The sequence below is a fragment of the Sinocyclocheilus grahami genome, unplaced genomic scaffold (assembly GCF_001515645.1).
Source record: "Sinocyclocheilus grahami isolate Dianchi unplaced genomic scaffold, SAMN03320097.WGS_v1.1 scaffold442.1, whole genome shotgun sequence".
NCBI classification, from domain to species: domain Eukaryota; kingdom Metazoa; phylum Chordata; class Actinopteri; order Cypriniformes; family Cyprinidae; genus Sinocyclocheilus; species Sinocyclocheilus grahami.
Window position 1 is genome coordinate 261,516 of NW_015505621.1, and position 7,090 is coordinate 268,605.

Genomic DNA, 7,090 nt, shown 5'->3' on the forward strand with positions numbered 1-7,090 from the left:
CGTTCGTTGACCTTCGCTAGCCCTAGGATTATTCTTGTGTCTTTCCCGCCATATACCTGTTTGCCACTGTTTGACCCTGCCTGTGTTTCTGACCTCTCTGCTCAATAAAGCTTTGCACATGGATCCGCACGTCTCACGTCTCGTCAGCCCCGTAACAGGCAGAGTGAAAATAAATAACACATATATTCAGTAACTAACAGCACTGTTACTCGTGAGATATTGATTAAATATTAAGGACTGTTGAATGAGCATGCAGCAGAAATTAGTAAACCCCCACACCACACATTTTCATAGTGCCTTGTTTTATAGAGCTGCCGAGAGATGTTTGAAGGCTTAATCCATCCCACGCAAACAACTTCAGACTGCAATTAATCAGCAGGTGATCATTCTCTCTCTCTCTCTCTCTCTCTCTCTCCTCAAGAATTCAACCTCTTCCTCACTTTATTGCTGCACACTTTCTTTCATATCACAGCATTACACAGTACTCTTTACATCAGCACATTCTCAGTACAAAGCAAGATTTACAAAAGTGGCTTCTCTTCAAATGCTACCTGTTTAATCTGTTTTTCCATTTCCTGCATTTTTTTTTTTCATTCAGGTTACAATGAATGTTTCATCCAAAAATAAGTATTTATATTTAAATTACTATAATTTACTTAATTACTATTCACAGTGATCACGTCTGAGGCAACAATATTGCTAAATAACTTAAATATCAGTCTGTTTCTCACACGCAATATATGACTTCAAAATAGACTTTTGCATGCAATTCATTTGGACCATTTATGATACATTTATGCGTTTCATGTCTCTTTATGAAGATGACCGTCATGGTTTCTATAAGTTGTGTGGAGATTCTTTAAAAAAAAATCTCATTTTGTTATATAGTAGACTAAATTATGAATTCATTTTATCCCTTTAAAGGTACTTGACGAATCATCCCAGAATGCCATCTGACAGCCAAACAACCAGTTTGGGTGAGTAATATCTTTAAAAAATCATAATATCCACATGACACTTAGTATTTTCAGCTATGCTGTGCATCATAATTGACATGCTATGATGTAAATGGGAAATGATGTAATTGTAGCCCTGAACAATCTATTCTTAAAATATGAATAGAAATGGCCCTTTTTTTCCACTGTCCACCATTTCCCTTATAAATACTCATCTGTCATTGGCTCAGATAACAGCAATAGCCTGTTGCCTGGTAACATTGCTAGAATGCTTGTGTTTGAGAGAGAAAAACTTTTGTGTCTCTGTCCCTTTTCCTTTCTTTTTCTAACAATAATGTTTATACTACACACCCATCTAAATTTCTAACAGTACAACCACTGATGATGATCTTTATATGTAACAATCAGTCTGGACATTATTTTGCAATCTGCAGGGCTTAAAGTTCTCCGGCACCGTGCCGGATCTCCGGCGTGCGGCGTTTGGCAGCGGGAGAAAAAAAAAAGTCGTCCTACATTTGAAAACACTTGTTGATATTAGGGATGCGCCGATCCGATATTCATGTTGGGTATCGGCTCCGATAGTGCAATTTTTCTCGGATCGGGTATCGGTCGGAGCAGGCCGATCCAAATCCGAGATTTTTATTTTATTTTTTTCCCGATTGTGCGAATTATTCTGTTACTTCTGAAGCCATACGATGGCTTAACGTGAGCTACATATGAATATTTAAGCCCTTACATTAAAGTTCACACAAACTCTTTTCTCCGCTGTGGCTGTCAGTCATTCGTTCAGCCTTTAAACCCTGGTCGCGTTCGGTTACAGCAGTCAGTCTCCAAGATCATTCTGTGTTCCCATTATACTTGATTTGTAAATGCATGTCTATGATTTTGCAAAAAGGACTTTATCTTCTTGCCGGAGTTTAATGTTGTTTTGTTACTTGCTACCGGATGTCTGTGAGAACAAAACACGGGCGTAGAAAAGACTATAAATTGTTTTTAACGTGCACATTAACTGAAATTTAAAATTGTTAAAAGAAAGGCTCAATAACTGTTGCACAGATATAATACACTACGCATCAATTTCTCTTCCCTTTGTGCTTTGCAGTTTTTAGCACGAAGCGCTTACAATGTGCGCATCCGGTGAGGCCGTGTTGCTTCAAGCGCATCATTCTGCACACCGGATGCGCACATTGTAAGCGCTTCATGCTCATAGACTGTATAAAAACAGTTTGTGCTGCACTGTATTTGTTTAGTCCTATCGTATCTATCATATGTTATTATTAAAAAATATGCTATACATTTAAAAGAAATGTAGTTTAATTTTATAGTATATACTTATATATAAATACATTCATGAATGTTTTTAATGAATGGATTTTATAATAATACAAATAGCAATGTGTAACATTTTACCATATTTAGTGCAACACTTTTATTTGTTCCCCACAAAATATAGTTTTTTCACTAAATGTTTGGATTTCTAAAATTATTGTGCACTGAATTTTCTAGAATAACTTTTGCTGCCGAATTATCCACTAACCTAGTTTATGATACATTTTTGTCATAGATTATAAATATACATAGGCCTATATTTTTTCATATTTGTTTATTTTATTTTTCTTTATAATGAAGTAGTCTGTATCTAGTAGATTGTGAAAGAATGATGATCAGTTCCACACACAGAGATATATAAATTCTACATTTATTTAAATGAGGGAAAAAAACTTCACTGATATCGGTATCGGTCAAAATCGAACCCTAGGTATCGGAATCGGTATCGGAGGCGAAAAAGGCGGATCGGAGCATCCCTAGTGCTATCAGTTCGAGTTCATGAGTTTGCCTACCAGTGTATAAGAGGAACACAGCTTTCACTCTCAACCAAACTAACATTACTAGCCAATCAGAAGTTTTTGCTCTTATAAACACGAGACGCGTATAATAGTATCCAATTGCAGAGTCGCAGCTGATGAATGGAAAAGAAGCCTGGGTCTCAAGCGCGACACATTGAAAAAGCTGTGAGGCGCAATGGTCAAAGATTTCCATCTAGCGTAATCTATATTTACATAGAAAAGCTATTAGAAAAGCAGCGGAGCTTTGTAAACAGCTCCGATTAATCACGTCATCTCCATAAGAACAATATGATTGCCAGAATGCATTTACCTGTATTTTTGAAAAGGTCCTGTTCACACATGATCTCTTAACGGTAATTTACCAGTAAAGACTGTATGTGTGAAAAGGGCTAAACTCTTCCTTTGCATATGCGGTGAGTTTGGGTTGCTTAACGTTCATCTGGGAAAACTCACTTGATTTGTAACGTAAATCATTTAAACCTATGCCAACACAGGAGAATACATCAACATATTTCTAAATATGTGATTTTTAGTACATCCCGATTTCAAAATAACAATTTCTGACTTTGCATGTGGCCAAATATTAAAATTAAATGGATTTAAACGTCGTTGAATCACATGAAACCTCACCTGGCCGTTGGTGCCCTCTGCAGGTATTTGTTATAATATAGGCATATTACATTATGTATTTAACAGTGTTCAATAAAACCATGTACTTGGTATTAATACTTTATTTGAGGCCAATTATTATTGCCTCATCGTTACTTTATATATAAATATAGTCATATTAAAGCCTGTTTTTCCACTTAGTTCTATTTGTATTACTAAAAAACATCACTCACTTGTCAAAATAATCAGTAGATTACTTGATTAGCAAACAAATAATTAGTTAAGCACTAGATTAGTTAAAACATTTCAAAATACAACTGTATTGTTTAAATTTGTGATTAAAATACAAATATTTTGTCATTTGAAAATTTCTTAAAGTATTAAAACATTGTCTTGTTCTAGTGGACCATGTATCTGCATTTTGTCTCACCTTGTGAGCTAAGACTATTGCCACACCCCTAGTGTCTATGAGTGTGATAAAGCTCATACTTTTCCAAGTGTATGATATAGCTTTCATTCTTCAGGTCAATCATATATTCATGACAAAATCAGTTTGAATAAGGAAAGTGATAACTTTGCCATAGTATCCTTTGAAATGTTAAAGTTGCCACAGTCATTGCATTCTTTGCATGTGCTGCACTTTATTTGTACCAGTTTGTTTTATTAGTTTATTTATTAGAATTTGAAAGATAATAACAATATTGATTGATAAGTGAGATCTGATTTTAGTCCTTGAAAACCAAAAAAGTAGTGCAAGTCCTTGAAAGTCCTGGAATTTTATTTTGGAGTATCAAGATTCAAGATTCAAGATTTTTATTTGTCACATACATGGTTATATAGGGAATATATTGATGGGGACTATAGTATTGAAAGCTGAGCTATAGTCGCTGCTGCCAATGTGCATGAGGAAAGAGTGCAGGACGTGAGAAATGGCATCTTCAGTAGATCTGTTGGGACGATAGGCAAACTGAAGTGGGTCTAAAGTATCAGGGATGGAGGAGCAAATGTTGTTCTTTATAAGTTTCTCAAAGACCTTATGTCAAAGACAGTAACTGTACGAACCCTGTTTAAGTTACCAGTTCTTGGACCATTTTAATGTTTTTGTTGTTAATTGAACTGAACTGTAGTTTTCTGTAGTAAACTGTCTTTGTATATTTCCTATTTTATATGAATTTCCTAGTATTTAATTTACCATTATTTCTTTTGAACAAAACAATTTCAGAAATTTCATGTTTTAGATTGTAGGTCATCTTGTACCCTGTCAAGGACAAAGCTAACCAGCAAAACTTGATATCAAAAGCATCCTAAATGTTACATGTGTTTGCACCATATTGTAGTGAGTAAACATTCTTGGTATTGCTGTTTCAAATATCCCACCATAATCTGTAGTCTGAGCCTGTCAAGGGCTAATGGCAATGGCAGATATGTTACTAGTTAGTTTCAAGGAAAATCATTTTCTTTTTTTGTTTGCCAAATAACCCTGTGTATGTGTCCGCCCCCGCAACCCCCAACCCCTGGAAAAAAGTTCAGGCTCAGGCTTTTTTTTTGCTTTAACTCCTGAATCTGTTATCAGTGGAATTATTTAGCAGCTTGATATGAAGCATACTGCAGAAGCTGACAGGAAGCATCACACCACATGCCAAAACTACGTCACACTTCTCTGGCTATTAATGAACACTCTCTCCTCAGTCGATAACTCATGGAATGATGTAAAATAAGCTAGTCTTTTATTAAGAAATGTGTCGGTCTTTAGTTGTGAAATTGACTAGGACAACCGCGGCTTTAATGAGTTTTGGCTGAGAATGAATTCACACCAAAGAGTTCCTGATGGCAGTGCCAACAGCTGCTAATGAACATGTTAATTTGCACAGTTGAGTTTGTCATCAATGAAAATAATCCAGATGTAACTCTGTTAATGCCAGAAAGGCAGATTTACTCAGATGCTGGAATTATTTCAAGGTAAACAAAAGTCAGGAAGGATGAAGCTCCAAACTCATGATGTCATTTTAAAGTTGTCAAATGCTGAGTTTAATGGAGGGAGCAATGACACGTCACAATCTGAGATTATGTATGTATGTCATGGCAGGTTATAATTTATACAGATGCTACATCAACATTTACATAAATTGTGCAATCATTTTCTTTAGCTTTTGTCTATCTAACTTTCTGTTTATACAGATAGATAGATAGATAGATAGATAGATAGATAGTGACAGAGCGGCAGGTAGATAGTACAATAGTTGGATAGAGTGACAGATAGAGCGACAGATCATGATAGAACGACAGATCGCAATAGGTAGAGAGAGTGAAAGATGGATAGACAGAGCGTGATATGTAGCTAGAGCATCAGATAGCATTATAGAGCACAATAGGTAGATAGAGCATCAGATAGTATGATGCAACCGATAGTAACAGAGCGCGATAAGTAGATAGAGTAGAAAAATTCGAATTTTGAATATTGGTCAAATTTTAAATAATCCACATTTGAATGCAAAAATGCTGCATTTGAATTTTAGGTGTGCGTTAGGCAGCCTGATCAGTGGCGCACGAGATGCAATGATGATGTATGTGTTGTTGCATTGTAATGTTTTTGTTAGCCTATCCAGGTGAACCCACTAGATGAGGCACTGCTGCATTGTTCATTCAAAATATTGCGGAAAAAGAGAACATCAATGTGGAGAAGATCTTGTTTACATCAAAACTGAAACCAAGTAATCTGACGAGTAATCCGAGAAACCAAGTAATCCGACGCTGATGGCTGCCTCTGTGGCATGCTCCGCAGTTGTTTTTATGTTTTTGTTAGTTTGTCCTGTCTTTAGTTATATCCTTGCAATCAGTTTCACCAGAGACGAATTGCTGGACATTCGGCAGTACGCACCACCCGATATTTCACCGGTTTTCGACTATTCTGATGTTTTGCTGGACATTGTAGTCGGCGGAGCTGCTGTGTTGATCAAACGCTTCAGGACGCGCAGACGGGGGAAGCGAGCCGGCGCGCTCGTCAAGCTCAGACAGAGCGGATTCAGAACGCCGTTGCCGAGCATCCATCTGGCGAACCTCCGCTCTGACCCCTCTGTCAAGCTCCTGAAGTTTGCAGACGACACCACACTCATCGGCTACTCATAAATGATGAACATAACACAGATGAAAAAAGCAGTCGTTTAACCTCATTTTTTAGAACAAAACAATTTAATAACTAGAATGAACAGTGCATAACAGGAATGAACACCTAGTAACAGGAATGAATATCCAGACACTCTGTGTGCGTTTGTGTGTGTGTGCATGTGTGTAGCCTGTGTGTGAGAGAAAGATTTCTGAAGGAATGTGTTATGTCCATGTACAGTATCTCACTGAAGTGAGTACACCCCTCACATTTTTGTAAATATTTTATATCTTTTCATGTGACAACACTGAAGAAATGACACTTTGCTACAATGTAAAATAGCAAGTGTACAGCTTGTGTAATGGTGTAAATTTGCTGTCCCCTCAAAATAACTCAACACACAGCCATTAATGTCTAAACTGCTGGCCACAAAAGTGAGTACACCCCTAAGTGAAAATGTCCAAATTGGGCCCAATTAGCCATTTTCTCTCCCCGGTGTCATGTGACTCATTAGTGTTACAAGGTCTCAGGTGTGAATGGGGAGCAGGTGTGTTAAATTTGGTGTTATCGCTCTC

General features: G+C 36.9%; 1 protein-coding gene across 1 annotated transcript in view; it reads left to right on the forward strand.

Moving 5' to 3' along the window:
* LOC107552141 (citron Rho-interacting kinase-like) overlaps positions 1 to 7,090 on the forward strand; it is a 97,589-nt gene that overhangs the window by 5,331 nt on the left and 85,168 nt on the right. Inside the window, exons 2-3 of the mRNA XM_016233971.1 lie at positions 310 to 379; positions 925 to 977. The gene's annotated coding sequence lies outside the window, so the exon portion shown is untranslated. The remainder of the gene's footprint in view (positions 1 to 309; positions 380 to 924; positions 978 to 7,090) is intronic.